The 26,755-nt window shown below is 40.8% G+C and overlaps 1 long non-coding RNA gene across 2 annotated transcripts; it reads right to left on the bottom strand.

Annotated features, from left to right (window-relative positions):
• Positions 1-1,679: 1,679 nt before the first annotated feature.
• Positions 1,680-26,475, bottom strand: LOC147798345 (uncharacterized). 2 transcript variants are annotated; one of them, XR_015426126.1, is made up of 4 exons: positions 25,903-26,475; positions 11,423-11,493; positions 10,315-10,412; positions 1,680-2,044 (listed from the first exon to the last, which is right to left on the bottom strand). It is a non-coding gene; the product is annotated as an uncharacterized LOC147798345 (long non-coding RNA). The 2 variants fall into 2 exon arrangements; XR_015426125.1 differs by lacking the exon at positions 1,680-2,044 and having other exon boundaries at positions 5,333-10,412.
• Between the last annotated feature and the right edge of the window lie 280 nt (positions 26,476-26,755).

The following is a 26,755-nucleotide window of genomic DNA, read 5'->3' as shown; positions in this document are numbered from 1 at the left end:
TCACTAGATGGTGCAAGTGCTCACGTACTGTCTGGTCTTTCTCCTCCTCCGGCTTGAGGATTGAGATGTCCAATGGAAGAACAGCCTCTCTGCCCTACAGGAGGAAGAATGGGCTAAACCCGATGCTATTGTCAGCTGGACAGGTTCGGTAGGCGAACTGGATGGATGGGATGTAATCGTCCAAATCTGTTTGAAACTGATTAACACAGGGTGGAATTGTATCCAAAATAACATCATTAAAACGCTCAGGAACAGCGTTACACTGTGGGTGATAAGCACTAGTGTTGAGTTTAGTAGTTCTCATGATGTGACACACTTCTAACATAAGTTTACTAAGAATATTGGATCCTCTGTCACTTAAAAGAAATCGTGGGCATCCATGGTTACAGATTATCTCTTTGTAGAAACACGTACCTATTGTACGAGCATCTATGGATTTGACAGGTACAAGAACTGGCCATCCTGTGCATGCAATGATCAGTGAAGGATACAATACCTACTAATTACCCGACTTTGGTAATGGGCCAACTACATCAACACTTACTCTCTCAAATGGACCTGGCACAGTCATAGTCATAAGTGGAGCTGCCACTTTATGCTTTGGAGTTTTTCTGCTTGCACAAGAATTACAAGATCTGACCCAGTTATCAATATCCTTGTACATTCCTTTCCAAAAATACCTCTGTCTAATTTTGGCGTATGTCTTGTGAATACCAAAATGGACGGCCAAAACTTCGTCATGGTTTGCGACCAGTATGTTATCGACATAATCATGTGGCATATATACAACTGTTGTGTAGTCTTCTCTGGCAAATGACCTTTTGATGGGGTATGCCATACATAATACAAGGTATTGCCATGGAGGAAATATTTTTCAGCTTCAAGTATTAATTTCCTTGCTTCTTTGTCATTGTCGAGAAGATCATGAGTTTTGGGGTATCTGACAATTACACCCGCAATCTGGTCTTTCTCTTGAGCTTTTGTCAACTCACAAAGATCTATATCTTGGTGAATATTTGGCAACCGTTGAGTCAAAATCTCACTTTCCATATCTATGATTCTTGTCAACTCTTCTGATATCGTGCATTTCTTGAAACTACAAAGGTAGGCGTTGATTTCCTAACAAGCAACACACAGCAACGACCAGCCTGCACATTTCCTGAAGACGAGAATAAATGCTCAAAATTTTAGACAACAAATTACTGAATGTTGAATCTCCCATGTTTCGTTCATCGAGATTACTCAGCCGTACAAGCAATTCAAAATTGTCTCTATATGCAATTATATTTGTTTTGATTTGACAAGTTTATTGTCCGTATTCAGAAATTCGTTTTAAACTGGATTTAGAGCATAATCACAATTATTATTACAAACAGCTAAATATTACATGTTAAAAATTTAATTATCTCCCACAATTTTATATACAACAACCACAATCAATAAACAATCCAAAATAAACATTGGAAACGGTAGTTACAAAGTAGTAGTGAAATAGATTTCAAATGAGAAACAGTGAAATCTACTCATTCGTTTATTTTATTTCAAAAGGCTGATACATTATACCCCCTTCATCAAATTATCTCTACTACTGATATTCCATCTAATCACCACACTGTTGAAGAGATGAATCGAATACAAATGACAGTCTATAGTGAATTTTGTTGCTGCGTGGAATACAAAGGCATCTCTGGATCTGTTACAACTATAATTGTTGAACAAAAAGTGAGATGGGTTTTTCATGATACTTTTGACCTTGGACAATGTTCTATCATTGTCCAGACTATATAATTTTTGAGCCGTTTTCCCTGCTTGGTTTTGTGAGATTGCCACAAATACAAATCGAATTAGATGTGAATATACACTGGACAACTGACTTATAAAAAAAAGAACCAAAAGTGTATTGTACAAGTGAATTTGAAAAGTGTGAAAAGTGAATGAAAAACGTACCAGTAGGTTGATTTGCCTTCTTTTGTACAGCAACTGTGTTGTTTGACCAATCGAAGTTACTGGTAATGTTGGTGCCCAAATATTTGTATTCAGAAACCTGTCCAACGAAACCATGAAAATTAACTGGGGCACGTTCATCTCCTTTGTTTTTCCTGAAATCTATAATTGTTTCTTTTGTTTTCGTGACATTAAGTTGCAAAGTGAGTGAATTGTAACATTCAACGAACCTATCAATTAGGGAAAATTAGCAGCCTGCACCTGCATCCCTTGAAAGATACCCCGAAATCAATGTATCATCATCATATTTTTAAATTAATAACTGAACATTGATCTTCTGTACTAACACATCCACTAGAATATAGTGAAAACAGTACTGGCGACAATACAAGCCCTTATTGAGCATCAATACTGACTGTTCGAACATCTGAAAGAGTGTGACCTACTTTTACTATTTGTGGCCTACACAATGAATCAAAACATGTGGCACTGGTGTATTGAAAGAACTAAAAAAGTCAAAGAAGGTTGATTTAACCAAGTGTGAGAGAGCCTTTTGCAAGTACAGTAAGACCATAGGCCCGACTCCCTTATTTTCACGACATACAAATTGCCTGCAAACTAAGTAAATGTTAGTTTCTTTCAACAAATATTTATAACTCTGCAAGTGAGGGCCACTACTCCATAAACTTTCATTTTGATGTTATATTTAGGGTTAAAGTGTTCAGGTATAGCAAAGCTGATTCCACTCTGTTTGATCAAAGTTCTAGCGGAAGTAATAATCTAACTTTGCAAATTGCTTTGAAATGAACATCCATCGACAGGCAAAAACTCATGTGCATCCACCAACCCAGTTGGATCTTCTCCGGACTCCGAATATCCGCAAGAGATCACTGATCATCTTTTTCAGCTGGTAAGTCACAATGGGAAGTCCAAGTTTGCTCGAACAGTGGGAAGGTAATGGGAACGTTTTACCAATACCGACATTTATACGTCATCAGTCGACCTGCACGCCCAGTTAAGTGTAACGTCGTTGCAACTTAAAACGTGCACACTCACAGAATGTGCATGTATATTGAGGTGTGTCACGTGGCGTAAACATGAAGGACAAAGGCATTGAAGGAAGTGCACCATGTCTGTGGAGGCGTGTGCACTTTGGAATCTGTGTATTTTGTGTTGGCAGTTTCACGTACGCCAGAAAATGAGAGACTTCGGAGGCGCACGCGTTCCCGCCCACATGCGTGTAAATTGAACGCACACTGTCAAAAATCGCGTGAGTAAAATCCTCTCTTAGGGCCGAGCATTGGGACCATTGGAACCAGAGAAGGACTATTTATAGCGTAATTAGCCAAAAGCCAAGGACACTAGGATCACTGATACGTGCGTGTTTATGACGCAGTCAACGAAGCGAATTTTCATGTGAAGCATTTAAGGATCCAGGAAATGAATTTTTCTTAGAATCACTTTTTGTGTATCTCTGTACTCTTCTTCCATGTATGAAGACTGTTTGACATCTTTTTTGAATTACGTGCACTGAACGGTGCACTTTTTCAAACATTAAAAATTAACCAAGCATTTCTGGACAAGTGAGGGCGCTTTTTCTTTGATATAAATCCAGGAAGACATGGTTCAGGTTGCATGTTTTCATGTTCATATTGTGAACCCCAAATTTGTTATCTGGGATTATTTCTGTGAAAAGGATTTTTGCTGGATTATTGCCATATACTTACACAGCAATAAATTGCCAAAGAAAATAAAATCTGCCATAGCAGTGGTTAAAAATATCTAGAAATTTTCTGTGCACAAATCAGTGCAACATTGAGATTCAGTGCATTGGATGACATCATAGTTCCGCTCATTAATATGCAAATATGCAATAGCATAAAAACCAAAAAGCATAAAAATATGGGTTAAAATTACAAAATGAAAATTTAATATAAGTTTAATTGAAACCCAAAGATGCAATATCAAGGACTGTTTTGTAAAATTTATAAAATATTTCTATTTCCTGGTTCCTGTAATTATTCCATTGGCGAACCTATGCTTCATATGAAACCCTGCTGCTTAATAGATGGACCACAATGGCAATGGAGATGTTGAACACCGGGACGTTTCTCAGGAGGGTTGCTATTTTATAAATTTTGATGTAGGTTTGTGACAAACATGGATTGTCGTTAAGTGCCTCGGTCCTTGGAAATAATGACTACATTGCCGCCTTCGTCTCTGGAGCCATAGAGCTGCCAAGTCTCTGTTGGTTTACCATTGAGCGGATTGGTAGGCGTCTCAGCCTATCCGGATTCTTCGTTTCCGGTGGGCTTTTCTGGCTGATCACGATTTTCATTCGTAAGTGGTTTCAGAATTTGCACAAGGATGACACCTGACTCACGAACAGAATGTATAATTTTCGTGTGAGTAATGTCGAATGTTAGAATTACTGGAGTCAAGAAGTTACAGAATCTACCCGTCATAAATTTGAATGTCATAAACATGGTGACCGGGTTAACCTAGAATTGAAAAATGTTGAATCCCATCTAAGAGGTAGAACAGATGTTGTACCACCACTATGAATAAATCATGAATATGGCAGGACTCTTCATATTCATGAGCGGAACTATGATGTCCTCCAAGGCACTGAATTTCAATGTTGCACTGATATGGGGCTGATTTACGAGTATGTTAAGAGTATGCAATTAGCATGGTCTGTTTTCATTAGTATGTCAGTTAATGTATTCCTTGCGTTCATTTAGTTTCCGCTTTGATGAAATGCATCAACCTGTCATTCACTTGACATGCAACTCAAACAGACTGGTTTTAGGGTTTGAAGTACAGTGGCATAGTAAGAGGGCGCTATTAAAGTGGGTCAATTCAACTACACTGCAAGGACCCTTGTTGATTTTTCCTGGTAACCTGTATCCTGGGAATTGAGTACTAAAATCAATCGGTACCCCTGAACCGTTCGAATTCTTGTTCACTGGTTGCCCGCAGGTAGTTTGAGGCAAGTAACATGACAGCGTCCAGCGTCCATGTAGGCCTACGTTCTTCGAGGGATAACAGTCGGACCAGTGTATATGTAAATGTGATTCTGAAATAGCAAATTTGCCCACCACTGGAAAACGCTGCCTCTCTGTGTCTTCGGAGGCGGCTCCATACTAACCGGAATACTGTACCGTCGCCGCTTTTGTGAGTTTGTACACGCCTGAAAAAGGGCAGAAACGCTTGTTCTCTGATCCAATGGCTTCTGGCCTTTATTACACCTCCAACAACGGTGAACGCAAACGGAGTTTTTATATAAATATACAATCAAATATAGATCTCCTCTTGCATTCACACCGGATATTTTCCTTTACCCTGAGGTAAGGAAAAATCAGCGCTACTGCGCCGCAGGGGCGAGCTCAACAAGCCAACCGGCAGGGGCTGGCACGGCACCATTGAGCCACACCAGCGCCCCCACCGGCCTGTCGGCACCGTCGCTACAATACTGTCTCTGATGCTACCGGAGACCTTGGGCCGTCGAAGAAGGGGAGAAGTTTGGAAGTGAGTTTCTTTTGAAAAAATCCCAAAACTTTGCCAAGACTGTCTCTTTAACCAGTAAACATGACATGTGAGCTGGATTTTTATGTCGTTTTCATGACTGAGGTGTTGAAAGCCTTGTGGGTGATGTTGCGATCAATGATCGGCAGACTTCTAAATCAAACACATAAATATCATAAACAAATATAAAATAATACACTAATCGCAGAAATTGCTACAATGGTTTTCATTGATTTTTCAGTTGAGTTATTATTATTAGAACACTGATATAGTTTTTTTTTCTAATTACACTGGATTGGATGATTGCATTAGTGAAAATCAGACCACTGGAGGTGGTGTTTGTGAACATACACATAGCGGTTCCAAAATGTTCTTTATTTTCTCTTTTGATGACTGTCAACGAGTATCATAAGTTTGAGATAAAATGGATAACAAATAATTCCCAAAGTGGCAATTGAAACGAAAAACAAATTATTACTGCAATTGAACGTATAGTTCTTGAGATATGACGATTTGTGTGTTTAAATACAACTTCCGGTAAAACCGAAAGTAGCGGTCACATGAGGTCAAGATATCAATTTTCATCTATAACACGTCCCTGACTATGTGCATACCAAATTTGAGTGAAATCGGTCAAGTATTTTTCTAGTTATTAGAATGTAAAGAATGAACATTTGAATTGAGGTCACGTGACCCCTGATGATGTCACGATTACAAAAATTGAGATTTGGAACAGCTAAAAAAGGAAAAACAGCTTTAACGATTACAAAAGCTGTTCCCAATTGAGATTGGGAACAGCTAATTACAACGTCAGACAACCAAACAATAACAAACTTACTGACTTCTTGCTCCGAACCTTACACGGCAAAACAAATCGACAGTACTAAGCAAAATATTACATCGCAGTCATCAGTCATTTGATTTGTTTGTGTAGCGTCCTATTATTGTTTGCCTTTATAAGCATATTAAATGGAATATTTCATAATTATTGTAGAAGACCATTATGGGATAGGTTCTGAATACCTTTACCTTAACCTACATTTATCATGTAAATGCCACACTAAAATGCAGGCATTAATTTCACAGAACATACATTAATATTGGCATATTAAAAGCCTACAGTTCATGTTCAGAATAGAAAACACTGGCATAAAGATATTTACATTCAGTGTCAAGCAAACCTGCCGGATTACTGCTAACAGTAAACGAGTGATAATGTCATCAAAAGTGGTTTTCTCAATGAGTGGGGTCGTAATAATGGACGTATATCCTGGGAAGGGGGTGTATACCCCACACACACACACTTTTGTAACTGAGGGATGGGCTTTTCCAATTTCCATAGCCAGGCAGGTCTTTCCCCCAACGATTCCCAGTCCCCCAACCTACCTCCAATTTCCAGCACAAATTTACGCCACTCATCTTAATTCGAAACTGACGTCGCAGTATAACTTTCCTTACAAAAAAATTCTTTTCCGTCTGTAGCAGGGTCATTTTGTAGCATTTTGGAAGTTACTAGATTTATTTATAGATTTGATTATCAGGGCAAGGAAACAATGGAGATCATCTGAGATAATATTGTAAGCATCTTTTATTTTTCTCATGTAACGTTATCAATATAATCATCTAATGGGATATAAACTAAACAAGCTCGTTGTAACGAATTTCACACTTTCCTCACTCGTTAGATGTTCTTTTTTTTCTCTCCACCTAATTGTAGTACATGTATTTATAACTTTACATGGCAATCCTCGTGTTTAAAACAGACCACGTTGTCATTCTCTCGAGGAGAGTACATGTTTATTGCAAAGACGGTATATAGAAAAACTCACTACATTCCCAGCAGATTATAAATCTGCTGTTTCCACATCCAAAGTAAAGCGCAGAAAAGAAGCCTACACCCAATTTCTTTGGAAAGCGGCTATTTTTATCGGACGATATTGGAGAGGAAAGCGTTCTCGTGAATCCTTATTTGTATTTTCATTTCATGACATTTTTGCGTATCATGCAACGATTCTTTGGTAGCAGTTTGACGGATTTTCTTCCGCTGGTTTTACGCATTGTTTGTGCCTGAAAGACTTATTTTTAGAAAGTTACTAAATGTCAACACTAGGGTTATCCGGCAAGCGACGGTTATTACAAAGTAGACTTTCTTTCCCTAGAAGTAGACTTTATTCAAGGGTTGCTTAACTACTGTTCATGGCACGTATGACATATCACATGCATGCAGGGACCAGCTATGTGCGGCCTGAGTGGAGGCTATTTGTTACTAGTATGGGCCCCTACTTTAAAAATGCATCTTTGTAGTAGTACGTCATGTGCCATTTACTGAACGGGTACCATTTCCCGTGATGCGGAAAGACAAACGACCAAACAACATCCAGACACGATGGCTGTTGTCTTTCCAAGCATTGTACGTTAATTCAAAGTCGTGGCTCTCTCTGATTTGTCCTGTCTTTTGTGTAAACACGTTCTGCAATGCAGATGCAGTTTTAAGTAAATGGAAGCGTTGAGTTTGCTCCCTGAGAAGAGAAGATACTCCGAGCTAATAACTTGTAAACAGAGAACTGTATGGTTATTGATGAGTGAAAACGGGAAATACGAAGGTTGGGTACTTCTTCCATTTACATGGTATTTTGCTCGACGTCTGGACAGTTACAATTACTCACAGCCAAAAAGCATGCGTAGGTCAACCAATCAGCACAAAATTAATAGACTGATAAAGATTCGACAGCGCCAACACCTGGTTGAATTTGATACACTGTATTGTAAGACGACAGTCCTGGCCTTGACTCAAGTCTGTCTCAAGTGGCTACTTTGTTGATTCGGGCTCGAGTACCATGGCAAGAGAACTTGGACTCGACTGCGATGACTGACGAGTCACGTACATCACCAACAAAAATGTAACATCTGTAAATTTATTTCTTGCAAGTGACAAACATCATCTGCGGCTACACACAAGCTTCTATAATATCGACATACAATACACATCATCAAGACAAGTTTTCTGTCACGCGCAGTGGGAAAGAAACATGTGGTGTGCAGTACTTAGGCCCAAGTGCTGGTTTTACGCAATTTTCAGAACGATTATGGACGGGGACAAGTTTTGTAGCACTGGCCAAACGACGCATTGTGATCAATGCTCGAATTCAGTTGTGTCACGGAACATCTTTGGAAACGATCGAAATGGTCAAACTTAGTTTCGTTGCTTCAAGTTAAGCTGCAAACGCTGATTTATCCTTTTGAGTATGGCTTTTTCGTATATTTGTATTTTTCGTTTTCGTGGATTTGATTGGATGTCCACATCTGTCCTTTAGTAGTGTCCCAGCGAGGCGTATTTTTCGCAGACGGCTGCCCGTCTTCATGGCCGTCTCTATAAGTTATTATTTACACGGACCGTGTTGGCAGTTATCAGTTCCGTCATACGACTCAAAGTTTCCTTCAATTTTGGCTGAAATTTTATTTGTTCTAAATAACATTCCTCACCAAACAAATTTAGTTACTTCAGGAAGTAAGATTTGTTGGCGCTGCATTAGTATTGAACACTGCGAACAGATGTGTGATCTTATAAAATCCATATTCATCATAAAGTGTAATGTCTGTTTATCTGCCGCCTCTCAACACCAGTGGAATTTTTCAAAAAAGAAGTCAAGTGGAGTGCCAGTGTGAATATGCATTTATAATATCGACGAATGGAATTGAGTTCAAACTACGGGTCACGACTCCAATTTTCTTGGTTCCGCGTCCGTCCTGAAACACTTAAGGTCTGTACCGCGAGCCCGATCCGACGACATGGGCTATTTCCCCACAGAAATACAAACATTTGTCATACTTACTGACTACATCCTGAAGCTTTCACACACGTACCTATGGCTGTAAGTGCATGCATATATGCTAATATACCAGCTTCTGCAACAGTGAATGAACAAATGACTCGAGTCCCGGACTCGAGGCAAGTGATTCGGAATTCTGACTCAACTACGACACTGTTAACAGATCTTTAAACTTACGGCCGAATTGGGCAATATCACATTGGGATAGACATTTGGCAGTCTGTGTCTTAAGTAATATACTAAAATCTACTGTAGGTGATACTCAAAAAAGGTCAGCTACAGGGAATGTTAAGGGGATTTCGGAAATAATTTCTATTAATGAAAGAGATTTCCTCAAAGCAGTCGTAAAAAGCGAGTCTGTTGAGACCTTAGCCCATGAGGAACAATTTTGATATCTTGGCAGTTGACAAGTGAAATGGAAATCTGCAAATCTGCACACGGAGCCATAGAAGCGCCATTTAAGAATCTGCTATATCTATCTTATCATGACAACATTGAACAGGGCAAGATGTCAACATAAAGAAGTAAAATGATTTGTCATGCAAGTATGACAACATACGAAGGGTAGGACGTCAACATCCTAGGATAAACTATTACAAGATGCCAACGTTCCGAAGACAGCATGTTGAAAATTCGAGAAAAATAATAAGTGACAAATTCTCTCTGGATATCGACATCTTATTTCCGGATGTTAATCATCCTTTGACAAATTGCGTTTAGACATCCTACTTTCAGTAGGTCTTCATCCCATGAGAATTTCGACTCTTGCCTGTAAACTGTCGGCATCCAGGGATAAAACACGGCAGTATACCAACAAGTACCATTCAGAATTTTAAATTTCAAAATCTTGAATTGTTAACCTTCAACTGCTTCAGTAGAAACCAACATTTATCCAAACCCATGGCTTGCGAAGCTGTTTGTCAATTAAAGGAAAGAAAATGTTTCTTGTCAAAGCCGTTTTGAAATACTTCTGTCCAAATAAACAATTCGTCTAAATCAGAGTGTAGTTTACCTTACTCACGCTTGCTCTGCACGTCCAAACATTGGATAGCACAGGAGGATGAGAGCCCGATTCACAAAATTTACAGCTCTTCTGGATCACGTCAGAGTCTGCCGAGGGATGAGAGAAATAAAGCATTTGACTTCGCCCTCAATAAAATGATGATATATCAATTACAAGGCGGTAGATCTTAGGTTTCAAAGCAGGGCAAGTTGGCTAGGGTTGTACGTTTGAATCCCCTCAAACGAAGGGTCCCTAGCTCAAAAAAATTAGGAAACAAAATCGAATTATCTTTTGATAAATCGAAAGACGATCATCAAGAGTAATAAGATTGCCCTGGGCAATCCTCTGAACCTGGAAAAAAGACAAGAGACTTTTTTACCGAAAATTGCTGCTGCTTTTCATTTCGTTGGAAAGAATCTTGCAAAAGGAATTCTTAATGATGAGATTAGGTACAAGGTGACGACCCCGAGATCTCTAGGGAATTAGTACCCATGCACTACCGGAGTACGGATCTTATTTTCCTTGACAATATTCCAAATAAAACGGGCAAATCGGTGAGCAACAGTTTTCATCTTCAGCCTTGACTCAACCCTGATAATAATACCCTCTCATTTACAACAAGCAGACGTTAGTTAAATAGTGGTAAGTAAAGAGCAACTTCTGAAGAAAGACTCCGCCAACATCGTAAACGGATGCGAACTTCACCCAACAATATTCCATAGGGTAGCATGTTACACAACAGTCATATTTTACCCTCTGTATTGCACAAGATGTATGAACCGATCAACAGTTTTCAGTAGTTTACTAAATCAATTGGACCCAAACAAATTTACTCTGAAGGCGTTCGAAAATACTTGAGGGGGATTTAATGCATGAAATGTGATACAACCAACGTGCTGGAGAAAACAAATGCAGATAGGATAAACAGTCTTGTGAGCATTCATCCTCGTAGTTATCGGTGTCCAAAGACATCTATTATTCCAAAAGCAACATGTCTTCGAAAAAAATCAGCGAAAAGGCCTTAGATTGGGGAGGTCGATAGGATGAAGAAGAGTACAAGCAATGTCCATTTTTTTCTGACGGACTTTGGTCGTATCTACGTACGGTGTTAGATTACCTGATCGAGGTAGGACAAACTTGGAAGGCGAGAGGGTTGGGTTCCTTGGATAAACACTCAGTCCTTGCAGACTGCGAGGAACAAGAAAGTAAAAGGGTATTTATGGAAACGGCCGTTGTTTTGAGAAAAGATAGAAAAAAATGTTTAATTTAGACAGCTGTGGATTGGCCTCGGTCCTTTTCAGGCATAGTTTAGTGCATGCTATGAAATATCGATGTGATCAAAGGTGCAGCCGCTTCACTTGGATATGAATTTATGGGGAAGAAATAGTTGGGTGTGAAACTTGAGATTGCCGTACGATGAAAAATGCCAATGGTAAAATGGTGATTACATTCTGATAATGTTATTATTAAATGACTGGGCAAATGCACCTACCAAGCAAGTTTACAAAATTCCACCGAAAGCTACCTGGATTTCAAAACACTCAAACCATCATACGTACCACTTTGACAGTTATTCGAAAGGAATTCAATGAATGCAGTATCCAACTAGAAAAAAAAAACTGATCACCCTTATCAACGCAGCACTTTAAGCTGTTGGGGAAAAAATGGAGAAATATATACTCAATGGGCCCAGCAATGGGACCTCTTAAATGACAAAGCAGACAAATAAGGCTGTGCTTCATGATCCTGGGGTGGCTGTACTTGTGAACATGATTCATGCGATATTTTTCCTCTTTCATATCACAGTCATTTTAGAACCCTATTTACCATCTCTTTTGATATTATTAACATCTCAAAATCCGGGCTGTTTCCCATGTGGGTTGTCACATTTTTATCTGGAAATCAAGTGCCAGTATCCCCTTTGTTCCCTGTACGAATCAACCCCAACATTGTGAACGTATACAGGCAAGTAGAAGGGATATTAGCCCGACAATGAAGGTCTGTGATTCATGGTCTGCCGAGGGCACAGGTGCCAATCCAGTTGCAGGCCACAGGTTGTGTCCTGAAGCAAGCCTCCTCATCTTATTCTCACCTGGAGTATACACGGGTAGCAACATTACCAGGGGAGTAACCTGCAATGGAGCAGGTAACTGAACATCAGTCATTTCATGTCAAATTACGGAGTTAAATATCGGTATGATGAGCCAGATTGGCACAGACAATTTTAATTTATCGTATCACCGGTATTTCAACAAGGTCGTTAATACACCAAGATTTAATCCGAAGTATTAGACTAGTCCTGCATTAAAAATACAATTTGGAAGCAAATAATCCAACTCGACGCCCATAAAACCACGAGCCCAAACGGAGAGACACAGTACGGGGGTGGGCAGAATGTCAAGCCGTTTAATAGGTAGTCTTCACTTCTTCTTTCCGACATCCGACACCTCTCCAGCCTTCCATACTGCTCATGTTTAACATTGCATAAATCATCCCCAAGCGCTACGTTACTGGTGAATTAATATTTTTTATTCGAGGTGGCTCATTACTGCCGAAACAAGTGACAGCGAAATAAACCTACCGAGCCAACTCCCGGTCGATTGTAACCCAATCACTTCCTGCCTTGCATCTTGAAAACAACAGTACAGGAGTGCCTGTAGCCCTTTTCTCTCTAGTCAAGATAATCATAGCTAAATATTTTTCAAGCAATTTGTACAATTTGCAAGCCATAGTACACGCATGTTTGTGTCAGTTTCGTAAAAAACTTCACAAAGCATACAGTGCAGCTGTAAACAGTACACGCGATACAATTTTTCATTTTTACTTTCACCTCCCATATTGTATCAATGTCTTTCACGTCTACATGTAAATTGGCAGCTCAGTGTAAAACAACAGTCAAACAAAACTGAAATTTACAATTGCACAGTTCTGAATATTTAATAACAGTGGCAAATGTCTTTCTCCTGCCCCAACTGTAGCTTTCAAACGATAAAGGTGGAAGTAACAACAGGCGATTTCTTTCTTTTTCTTAATTTGGGTAAAATTGCCTTTATCATAGAAGCAGGGTGATATACCCTTAAGGTTGTGGCATTATGAAAATTCTAGATTAATTGTCTTAATGTGTAATTTGATGCACGGTGATGCCAGTAAACGGTACTATTACCGTACCCACCAGTCGCGCTACTAAAGCATTGTAACTTTGATAAAGCAAATGCAGTAAAGCAAGCAATTTTTTCCTATATCATAATGATGTTGTGAGTGACTCAAAAGAAAGCTATATGGCCATAAGTAGATGCAATATCCACTTGACTATAGCCAACAGCTTTGGCCCGCAGTACCAAAATACCAATACGGATGCGCTAAGCGATGGTTCAAAGCCACGAGTGCTAAATACGAAACTCGCACAGGAAGCTCGGCGGGAGTTGAATTCTTCGAGGTACCGAAAGATTACCGGCGGACAGGTCTTAAGGCAATCCGTGTAAAACGGACACTCCCCCAAACAGTTTGGCGGTCTTGGAACTGTTCACCTGCCGCCTTAAATTGATTTTTGCCTTGATGCGAAATATCACTATGATTGGTTGCTATCATGCCTATCCCCTATTGCCATCCCGGTTCATAATAAATATCGATGGGCCCATTCGAGTCCCCAATTCTCTGTGAAGCACACACAGACAGAAGATATTGAGCTTTTTACGTCCTCGCTGCTGAGGAAATTAAGAACTGTAGCTTTGGGGCAGGTGAACAGAAAGGATCCCTTTCTCCTGCTTCGAGTCTTGAAGATATACACTAAAGATAAACTTAGAATAAGTTCTATTTGAAGCGTGATATCGTGTGCATCTGGTGTAATTACATCACTTTGAGTGAACTTTTCAATCTGTTTATGAGTGGGCTGGATACGGGACAAAACAATAGCGGGGCGGTAAATTTCTCCAGGTCCGAGGGAGAACAATTTGCCCCTTGGGATGTAGTCTCCGCTTTAAGGAATGCCCATTTTTGACAGCTGAAAGAAAACAAATGCAGAAGCACCCAATCATCAGGCAAAAATATTACCGCTATTTCTGCCTGAGAGGGGCAATGTTTCATTGAAAAAGTCTAGATCCAAGGTTTGTCTGGAAAAATAAAACTGCAAGAAGAGAGCAAGTTCTCACAAACTCTGTTTAAAAAAGCACAAGATTGTGTGCCTTTTTTGAAAATAGTAAAGGGCGTCAACGAGTTTTCTGTTGTTTAGCAAACGGCAAAAATATTGCTCCCCTATCATGAAGCCTCAACGGATTACTTTGCCGACAGATGTGCATCTAGAAAAGTCCCATTCGCATATTGATGTCTGCCTAAAATGTCCTCCCAACAGTAAGAAGAGCAGTGGATGGAAGAGAGCCGACGACACGTGACATGATCCCTCCCCGCCTAAGCTCTCAATCCGTCCTATTATTATCCCCTCAGACGAGCTGTCAGCTCCTCTGCTAGAGTTTTAGTTTCCTTGCCTTGCTGCGCTCAAGCCGTGGAACGTGTTTACCGGTGCGTTCCAGATTTTGTACGTTCGGACACAAGGATAATTCTGGTAAGGCCAGGGGCTTAAGGAGGAGAAAAACGACCCGCCCCCGTGCTGTTTCAGACGGTATAACTGGATCTAGGGGACACGGCAGATGACAGGAATCGGAATTACATTTTGTCCTTGCAGCTAGAGGGGCAGAGCAGTCGGAACAAGTACAAAAGAACCCGAATTCAAACGAGCAGCGCGGTGTTCTGTGATGTCAGGGATGTTTGCTATACATGACGGTGGAGGCATTCCATTGATTGGTTGAAAAGAAAATAGTTGGTAGCCAATCACAACGCGGTATTTGGCAGGAAGTATAACCAAACTGATCTTGCAGCTTGGGATATTTTAGTCGTAGATTTGGACTTGTAGAATTTCAGAAATTGACCTGCCCACGTTAAGATGGACAAAGAAAATACCAAAGATATCACACGTTTCAGAATGCCGGATATAACCGACGCAAGACAAGACGGAGAAATAACCATCGTTCGAATAGGAAAAAAACCATGCAGAATTCCTTTAAAGGTCTGCTCTTTCCTGTCGCAACAACACGCGAACAGCAGCAAACGTTTGCGCTTGGAATAATATCAAAGCTCTTCAGCATATCTACAGACCCTAGGGATGGGTAGGCTACTTGGACAAGCTCTCGTCCTAAGACACCTGATAATAACCCGAAGCATCCGTCGTCTTGTCTTACTCCTTTAACATGTAAGCTATGCTTGTTAATAAGCCCTTCATCAAGTACGCAGATACCGCTCGACATCACCCGCAGACGTATCATTTTGCCAGTAGACCACCGGATCGTTGCTGGGCAACTCCGATTCATACCTCCCTGATTCCTTCCCAGAGGAAGGGAGAAACACACTTTAAGATCCTCCTCTTTTGTAGTTTTCATTTTTTTCATTAGCAACGGGGATATTCGGATTGACAGAGAGGAAATATTTCATGTCTCGATCGTTAGTTTTGGATTCCGATGTATGACGTAAATGTCACGGACCGCTAAAATTGTACAGAGCTATCTTTACAAAACGTGTCAAGTTCTGAACTTTGCAATGAGGGCACCTGTCACTAAAAGTAATTTAAAAAATCAACAAAATCATTATATTAGTCAGGCTGTTCAATAGTTTCATAGCATTTGATTATTTATTAGCCTAATGCAATCCATCATCTGCTGCCTTTATATGGAATCAATGTAAACTTCAAATGAAGCAATTCAGACACAAAATTGGGCTCGTCTGTTCGAATAGCAATGTAAAGAAGTTATTCTCCGCATTGCATACCAAAGTACTCTAGCTGCCGTGACTCATGGAACAATGCATGACACGTGGGCACATGGAGATGGTTATAACTTATCATTGGTCCATTAATGACGTCGGACAAGGACTTTAATGATTTGCGTTACCTCTTTTGCCAGCGACATGCTTTCCCTTTTACCCAGGGGTGGAAAACCTATCCTCAATGGAAAACGTAAGTGCAAAATATCGATACGTTACACATTAAAGGAAATAAATCCAACACTGGAGCTACCTAGAACGGACGTCCACAATCCGAAACTATTTTCGAAATGCACTGGTTTGGAAATGATGCACTTCTTCGAACAATCGTTAAGTTAATGGCCACTTTAGAAGGTTTATCACTTCTCGTCGTCGGCCTTGCAATTCTCTCACGAAAGTGCACTTGTTCCCTTCGACCGTCTTTTACACAAACCAGCACTTCAAAAAAAGTGCTCCGAAATCAGGATCAAATCAAGTATTGGTAATAGACAATACGGGATACAAACGATTGTTTATAAAGACAGTAATTTAATAATTACAATGTTTTGAAAATAGTAACAGTTTTGGGTTAAGTTTTACAGTCGGAAATGCCTCCTGATGCGTGTTTATTTTCTAAAACTCGTCTCCTTTTTAACCTTAACCACCTAGGGTGTATGTAAAAATCATATTGAAATCGGAGGATTTGGGACTGTTAGGGCTGTGCATAAAATGAAAACAAAAGAAACATTAAAGTAACAGTGTCAGCCTGCTCGAAAGGATCCCTGTCGACGGCACTGGTAAAAATGGGATTAAAGTTTCCCACTCTGTTTGGAAATCTTCCTTGCATCTCGCGTTTAGCAGAGGACTGGAAAGGCAACCTTTAAGAAGCTCCAAAGTTAATGATAGTCTCCTCTGACAGATGCTGGCCAATCAACGACTAACTGAAAAGTTTCGTCTGCTAGATCCAGACATCCTAAAAGTTAGTTTCCTCCATTGTGAAGCTTAGGGATGATAACATTCAGTGGCTAGCCGATTTTTGAATGCAATCTAGAGCACTTCGACATTAGTTGAACACCGCTGTATTTGGTGCGTCCTCAGTTAAGAAGCACATAGATTTTCACCTCAGACGGTAGGTTACTTGCAAGTGCTTTTCAAGGCTTATTTTGTTAACAACATTCTGTAAACTACAATTTGACCTGTTTGGCCTAATGTTATTCCTGGAAGGACGAAGTATTCTATTTATTTTTATGTTGGTCAGCATCTGCGGTGATTTATAGGGATATCTTACCGAAGTATGTCATTGAAGTATTCAACACAACATTTGGTACAAAAGCTTTTGGTATTTTGTTGTTAATCAAAAGCAGCCTTTAGATTATCAGCGTCTGTTCGTTAGTGGCTGCCTACCTGTCTCCCTTTCAATGACCCCGTTTAGGTTGGGGGTGGTTGTTTTTTACACTGTTCTTAATCCTAAATAAAGTTTTGCCCCAAATTAAATAAACACTATGAACAGCAGCAGCCTCACTTTGAACGGTGTGATTCATTCCCTCTGCGGAAAAGCATTAAGCTGAATTCTTTCAAGCTTCAGAAAGTTTAATTTTCTGAAAATCTTTTTATACCGCATAACTCGATTTTCCAGCAAGCGAGTGATGCTCTGGTACCGTTATATACAACCTCCCGACGCCGTTGCGTTACGGTATCACAAATAGGCATTGCGTCACTTGGTGCAGGGGCACTGCAGACGCCCCATAATCAGTAAATTAATCAGTTGGGTTACTATTGGGGGTTGTGGTGAACTAGAGACCATGACCAGATTTTGAAAAGGGGATGTTTTCCACCAACGACGTGTTGAAATGAAGGGTAATAAGCTTGCTACTTACTTCATCATTCAATGGACCTCCATATATCGCCTCTATGGCGCGACATAACCGGCGTTTTCCAGCATCAAGCACTGGGTGAAGAATGATGTACGCTTGAAGTATGATGTCGCGAGTGCTGAGGGCGACGTTTAATACGGTTAGCTATAAACTTGATCAACGACAATTGGATTAACTTGAGACCAGTGGTTGAGATTGAAAGAAGTCAGTCACTCGTTAAATGGCGAATCGCAAATAGATCCAAGTGGGACAATGTGACAAAAGCTATAGACTGCTAGCTACTTCGCCGAGAGCAGAAACATCGACACTGACGTCACAAGGCGTCAATGAATGCTCTATGGAGAAACAAAACACTATACAAAGACACATTTCCTCACACTTCGGAAAGACACTTCGCCAATCCCAAAATAATCCATATTAACTATGCAACGATAATGTTTGAAGAGTTTATTTCCATCAGAATAGTTCTTTTCAGAACCATACAGACTCACAAAGAGATCGTATCCTTGCATGGTGCTACCGCAAGCTTTCCACCTTAGTTGTCTGTCACCATGAAGAGCTTGAAATCCTAGGTTGATATTGTAACGAAAACCCAGCAGGACCCCGCCAGTATATAATTCTAGGTTCCAATTTACTATTAACACAGGGAAACCACTCAAAATAAACCACTTAAGTATAAACAGGCTAACTTGCCTCGCCACAGGAGACTTTAAGCGGCTTAAATTATTTCTTTCAAAATTTATTAAATGTCTACAGACTAATTTACCAAGATGAGTAATAGTTAAATTATTAAGCTAGATTCTCCCTGTTTTGAACAGGGTGCAACGAGACAACAAGACCCATATATTCCTGTACATGCCAGCCAATTCGGTATGTATGTATCAATGCAATTGGGCTTTAACAGTTCAAACCCCAACCCTTATGCGGGGGACGCCCTCCCCTAACCCCACCCCTAATGCGGGCGACGCCCTCCCTAACCCCACCCCTAATGCAGGGGACGCCCTCCCCTAACCCCACCCCTTATGCGGGGGACGCCCTCCCCTAACCCCACCCCTTATGCGGGGGACGCCCTCCCCTAACCCCACCCCTAATGCGGGGGACGCCCTCCCCTAACCCCACCCCTAATGCGGGGGACGCCCTCCCCTAACCCCACCCCTAATGCGGACGAAGCCCTCCATTTGAAACAGTCCTGTAAAAGAAAGAAATACACTGGCCACATGCACAAGAACATACAAACTAAGAGCAAAAAAGAATGACTGGAACAGGTTGACCCAAGTCTTAAAGAAACAAATCCAAAAACTTACAGAACGAAAAGATAAAAGGGAACATCCCACGCGTTAAGGGGTTCCCAGGTCTGTCCCAGTCAGAAAAGTTCCTAAGGAAATTTCCCACACCCTTGGTTTTATATGGCTGGCCAGATAGTCACATAATGAAAGTAATGAAATGACATGTAAAGTCCCCAAAATCTATGCAACAACAAATGACCATTCAGCTTATTGAGCTCCTTCTCTTCAGTCCTAGTAGGCTGAAAGGGGGTTGTAAAGAATAAGGATTATTTCAACAATGGTGGAGTTAACATATTAGACAAGTGCATGTACTTTATTCCACCACGTCCAGTTGGACTGTTCCATTAGTTGGAACTAAAGCAGCAATAGTACAGCCCAAAGTTGAAAAGTGGGTCAAATGGTATGGAGTGCAATTCGTACATGTACATCAACATTCATTAAACAAAATTTATGGAGGACAAGAACTCATAAAACTTAAATCAGGTAATTTTTTTTGTTTCAATATTAGTAGGCGTAGTTGAATCATACCTTGATTGATCGGGTAGCTTAAAACTACACTACCCAGTTTGAATCAACCACAGTTGATGCGATAAGCCGTTTTTGTCGTTTCATCAGGCGTTGACGGGTAGTCATAACCAAACCGTTGTCAGTGATAAGGCGAAAATTACTTGCGATCTTCTTATATGAGTGAGTTATGAGGGGCTTTGTTGAACTTTTCAAAATGCTGCGACAGATCATTGTGCAATTTCAGTGGACTCATCAGGGCCGTAGCAGTGACAAAGTGGGCGAATTGTGAGGGTGTTGCCACACAACCTAACCCCAAGAACCCAACACAATCAAACCCAACCCAACCCACACAAGTGTGTATTTGCCTGCAACTGGGGACCCCCTATTGTTCCTTCAACGTTTTTTAGAAGACCACCCATATGTTTTGTACACAGTTGTCAATCGGGGACCCTCTGTCAATCGGGGACCTTACTGCCCTCTATTATTCAGGGTCCCCAATTAAATGCAGACACAAACTCAACACAACACAACCCAACCCAACCCCCAGACCCCAACACAGCATAACCCAACACAATCCAGTTCAACCCAACCCAACCCCCAGACCCCAACACAGCATAACCCAACACAATCTAGTTCAACCCAACCCAACCCCCAGACCCCAACACAGCATAAACCCAACACAATCCAGTTCAACCCAACCAAACCCCCATAACCGAACACAGCATAACCCAACACAATCCTGTTCACCCAACCAAACCCCCATAGACCGAAACACAGCATAACCCAACACAATCCAGTTCAACCCAACCCAACCCCCAGACCCCAACACAGCATAACCAAACACAATCCCAGTTTCAACCCAACCAAACCCCCATAACCGAAGACAGCATAACCCAACACAATCCAGTTCAACCCAACCCAGACCCCAACACAGCATAACCCAACACAATCCAGTTCAACCCAACCCAACCCCCAGACCCCAACACAGCATAACCAAACACAATCCAGTTCAACCCAACCAAACCCCCATAACCGAACACAGCATAACCCAACACAATCCAGTTCAACCCAACCAAACCCCCATAACCGAACACAGCATAACCCAACACAATCCAGTTCAACCCAACCCAACCCCCATAACACAGCATAACCAAACACAATCCAGTTCAACCCAACCAAACCCCCATAACCGAACACAGCATAACCCAACACAATCCAGTTCAACCCAACCAAACCCCCATAACCGAACACAGCATAACCCAACACAATCCAGTTCAACCCAACCAAACCCCCATAACCGAACACAGCATAACCCAACACAATCCAGTTCAACCCAACCAAACCTCCATAACCGAACACAGCATAACCCAACACAATCCAGTTCAACCCAACCAAACCCCCATAACCGAACACAGCATAACCCAACACAATCCAGTTCAACCCAACCAAACCCCCATAACCGAACACAGCATAACCCAACACAATCCAGTTCAACCCAACCAAACCCCCATTACCGAACACAGCATAACCCAACCCCCATAACCGAACACAGCATAACCCTACACAACATAACCCAACACAATCCAGTCCGGTCCAACCCAACCCAACCCTCATAACCCAACACAGCACAACCCAATACAATACAATCCAACCCAACCCAACCGAACCCCCATAACAAAACACAATCCAATCCAATCCAATCCAACCCAACCCCAGCACCAACATAAACCAACACAACCCAACCCCCAAACACCACAAAATAATCAAACCCAATACTTGGATGATTTTAGATCTTGATTTGCAGCTTACCGTCCTGAAGTTCATGCCTCACACAAATACACGCAGTTCCCATTTTCACTCACCAGGCCTGCTGTGTAGGGCTTAGCATGTATTACTTCTGACACGATGACAGCAACAAAGCAAGTCATGGAATTACACGCAGTGTTTTAAGAGGTGAAATCTATCATGACTTCGGGTACAGCTTTTATCCGACTCGAAAATAAATGATAAAACACATTTTAATTCTAAGGAGGACGTTGTATAATCAGAAGAACCTGTCCAGTACATTTTCTCGACGTTTGATACCCGATGTCTAGATTTTCATTTTTTCGAGGCTCCTGGATCTTACATCATGTCACATCCTAATTGATCACAATTTCAATTCGATTAGTGAAGTTACTACTGCCCATTAATTTTACTGTATATATTTTCCGGAATTAATCATTAATGTGTCCAAAACAAAATGGAAACCAGACAGTGCCTTGATTGAGGATATGCAGTTGAGAAAATGAGCAACACGGAAGTGGGATTTAAAAGACAGCACTGCTTTGGCTAAATATAGCACTCGTTTAGACCCTTTACAGAAACTTGACCCCAACGTAAATCGATTATATCCATCTTCATTCCCCGAGGGAGAACGGATGTAACTCTGTTCACTTGCTGGACATTTATTCGTACGCTGGTTGCTTCAACTCCGCTATTTGCCATGGTCAAAAAGATACATCAGAGAAGCGCGGAGGAAAAAAATCTCTGCATCACCGGCATATCAAATTGATAGTATTCTCAAGTTAGCCTTATTGAATAGAAAGCGAGGTTATTTCTCTTTATTTTCAGAGCTTAAGAATAAAACTGAACGCAATGGAATCAAAGTTTATAACAAATAAATTTCATTAAGATAATGAATAATTTGAAATTTGTAATTATATCTAAATGTTTTAAGCAACATTTAAGAAAAATGAAAGTGGAGAATGAAACCCCAAATAGTCTGCTTCCACCCAAATTTGATATATTACCTTTAACAAGTTAGTTTCAGGGAACAAAATCAAAATATTGTATTGAAAATATTAGGTTTCAAAACGCTGGGCCAATTTTGATTGAAAAGACCTTCTTTTTGCCGGAAATGCACAGCAAGGTCGGCTGTGTTACCCGAGCCGACCGACGTCTCCCTGAAGAACTTGATATTCTCGAAAGTATAATTATACGGACCAGGCCTCCGTCCATTTTGTGTAAATTATATGAGTGTAACAGATGAAAACATTCCTCCAAATGTAGGAGAAAACTGGGATGATGTACAGTTTGGAGTGTAAAAACTGATCAAGGAAACTGTCTTGCTCCAAAACAGGTATGTCGTGGATTAGGCATATATGCAGTCGAAAATATTATGGCTGAAGTATTGGTTAATACTCTATGACTGAACTAAAGTGCTGTGAAATTAGTGGCCACGGCGATGCCAACGTGTTGTTCTTGTTTGGTCCAGTCCTTTTTGTGATGCCATAGAGTTTTAAATGTGCTATGGCGAAGTTCATTTAGTGGCGTGGTGTTTCGGTTGTCTTTTCGGTGCATAAGTGACAGATTGTATAAAGTTACTGGATGTCGGTTGAATTTTTTACGATGCATTTTTTTTAATCAACCTATTGTGAAGACGGATCATCTCACTGAAGTCTGCACACATGTCCGCTCTATCATAGAATATGAACATCTCTGGGTGAAACTACAGCATTTAAGTCTTCAAACTGAATCAGAGTCGGACAGGAAACGTGGGTTATCACCTACGCATTGCCGAGATCGAGAATATTGACTTTTGACTTGCGTTTCAAACAGTCCAGGAGTGTCAAAAGAAACTTGAGTTTCACCCCGTGTGTTTGTGGCAATTGTCGGGATATCCGTCTCTGCTATTCAAATAGTTTGTCTGGCGGATAGTTACGTGCCAGGCGCCACAGTGAGACGCCTAAATTGTCGTTTGCCCACCAATTAATGTAGGTCGCCAGTCGACTGCCCAGTCGGTTATCAATCTGAGTGGGCTGGCTACTACACGTTGATGGTTCGTTGACAACGCTCGAATCTCGCAATTGAGCTGCCTTACTGATTGAATCTGCGCACGATGGCTCGAGTAGGAGGAACCGCACAACTCACGTGCACATGAATAACGCAGGAATTCGATCGTGAGATATGTATGTTGACTTCGCGTGATTGACATTTCGATTAATATGAGCGGCTGGATTGCTGTAAGAATTGTCTTGTGATGAAGAGAGGATTGGTCACTTACGGACGCACAAGGGGAAAAGGCACGCTACAGTTCTTATGTTCCGTCTTCCTTTTTTGACACGTTTTTATTAAGCAAAGAATGGCGACGTTATAACATCCACTAACTCCAGGATCAAAAACAGAAGGATAATGCCGATATTATTAACTTGAAGAGAGCAGGGCTGGAAGTCAGTATAAATGCTAGATTATATTTGGTGACTTACTTGTATCGGTTTGTCATAAGCTACTTCGACAGACAGAGAAGAGCACGATTGTCAATTATTTGGGTAAAACTAGAAGAAAAACCCATTTTGAACATATTGTCTGCTGCATAAACGCAAGGATAAACCGTTACTTTGCAGCTAGTAATGATGGTGTACCCTGTAGAAGCAGCAGTGTCAATAAATTGATTCCAGGGTGTACCAACAATCCGATGCTATCAACTACAGTATTTCTGTATCTCAACCTTTCAGTGCATGGTCGAATGGTTTCGTAGCACGGCGATGCACTGCGCCTAGCGACTAAATAGGCAATTCCTTGAAGCAAACTGTAACAATTTGCAATCAGTCATTGCATGTAGTGACGTTCGAGGTTCCTTCGTGTTGTTACGAATTTACACCTTTTAGTCGAACTAATTTTAAGTCTTTGTACTGTAAGTGGAGGAAATTTGCCCTCGTTCCTATTGCATCATACCATTTGCCCTTTAAGCACTCTGTTAGTTCTAGCCTTTTAATTTTTTTGTTTGAAATATGTCTTATTAGACATAGTGTCTAATAAGTGTAGACTTAGTGTCTTCTCTTACTTTTAAAATCGTGTGTATTTGGCATTATGACCACCACATTAACGACAGAAAATCAGCATTATTTACGTGAGGTTGTTTAATCAATTTTAAGCAAAGTACCGGTAACCTCGGCGATTGCGCAGTTGGGGAGATATAATCCCTGACTGTGCTTATTAGCTCAGGTCAGTAACCCCATCGTTTTTAATGAGTTAAAGATCTGAGCCACTTTTAAGCTTTGTTACTTGTTATACCTGATATCTTTTATTGAATTATTACCGATATGCCATGGCTTTTGAAGATTTAGAAAACTCAACTGGGAGAATATATTATTGGAATTCCAACTAAATTAACGGTTCTGGACATAGTACGTCTTTTAAAATATTTAATGGTCTACATTAATTGAATAAATAACACCGAACCTATTACAAAGCGCATATCATCAAAAATCATAGCCGGAAATAAATTTATACTTTTTTGTATTTTGGTGTTGACTTTTCCGACGTCCACATGATTTACAAGCTATCGTATACCGTCCCCATAGTGTCAACAAATCTGTGTCTACATGGTGTGTGTCTGTTACCGGTCGTGTAGACTCATTCTCAAGTCGTATCTAAACACAGCTGCGTAGAGCCTACCCGCCTCTTTAAACAGCCCGTTTTGGTTTTGATTTGCGTCTAATATACAGCTCTGGTCTTTATTAAATTTTCAGGACAATCTGCTGCTGGGTTCAGTTTGTTTGTTTGTTTGTTTGTTTGTTTTTCTTTTCCTTTTATGGTCCGTCTTGCTTCTCTCCCTTCTCCATTTCACACTGTTACTTTTACAGAGTACCTGCGACACTGAGCTGTCTTTGCGTCTGGGTGGGATCGTTTATTTAAAATAAATCATAACATAATGCAAACCCTTAGTGACTTGGAGGCATGTCTGGTGCTCTGCACAAACTTACTTTTTTAATAACAAAGGGAATCACCATTTCGCTCAAATAGGTAGCAACGAGATACTTCAACTGTATGTCAATACATATATTTTGTTTTTGTGCTTTTTTTGTTAAGTTTCTTTTTTTTTTAAATTTGTCGTTAAATACAACCATTTTACACCAAAAACTTCTACTACCGAAACATCACCAACAATACAACATATCAAAGGTTGTTCGGAACATTTCAAATATTTACGGAACTGGGGGATTCCTCTTGGTCACGTAATATTATCGGCTACCTAGCCTACATTTAGTCAGACTCTCCCAATCCTGAAACCAACTCGCTTGTACACGTTACCTGTACACATATCCAGACAAATGCAATGGATATCCAGCCGCTGAGTTACATTGTACAGGACACCATACCTGCTATAAGACTTTTAGTCACTATTCTGCGTTCCTTCGTGGGTTAGATGGCATCAGGCTTATCTGATCACAGGTTCAGCGCGGTGATAAAAACTCCCGACACCCCTCCGTTGAAGAACACGGGAGGCCGCAACACGAGTACATAGTCTGCCCAACCCGGCCCCGGCTCGCAATCGGCATTCGCAAGTCACATCACCATCGATATGTCACCTTGGATGACGGCAAAGAGGTTGCCACGGCAACCAAGCGGCAGAGTGTGCCCGTACATTAATTCAGGCTCAGACAGCGACACTTGTTGACGGGTGGAGTACGAGCAAAGTGATCCGGTTGGCAGTACCGGGAGTGAGTGCTAAAACCGCCCAGTGGGGAACCAACAGCAAGCTGCTTCAGATTCGATCTGAAATGGTAGCAAGTCCCACACGAACTGAATAGTCCGTAACGGATCACGTGCATGAACAAATGAGGGCACTGTTGTCATTACCCGAAAAGAGTAAAGTAGTACAAAAATATATATAATTGAAATGATTTTGCAAACAACTTTAAGATAATTATCCATTAATTGTCTCCGCTTCCAAAAAGCACGGGACGCTTCCATTGATACCGCACAGCAAAAACTGTGGAGTTAAAATCAACATGTTTTGGTGTCATCAGATGAACACACTATAGGGTGTTACTTCGACACTGCCGCTGTTACTTTGTACACCTTTAAGTGTTACAGTGCACTGGAGTATGTTAAAAGTAACACCAAATAACACCAAAATTTTTGAACACCCGTAAATGTATTGGTGTAGTCCTCTGATAACACAAATTTAACACCGCAGTTTTTGCAGTGTGGCTCATCAAAATACATTTA

This window comes from Acanthaster planci, linkage group LG08, assembly GCF_054643075.1.
Source record: "Acanthaster planci isolate LZ-2023a linkage group LG08, COTS_SCS, whole genome shotgun sequence".
Classification (NCBI taxonomy): Eukaryota; Metazoa; Echinodermata; class Asteroidea; order Valvatida; family Acanthasteridae; genus Acanthaster; species Acanthaster planci.
The sequence above is the reverse complement of the archived record's forward strand: the minus strand, read 5'-3'. Positions and strand labels throughout refer to the sequence as shown.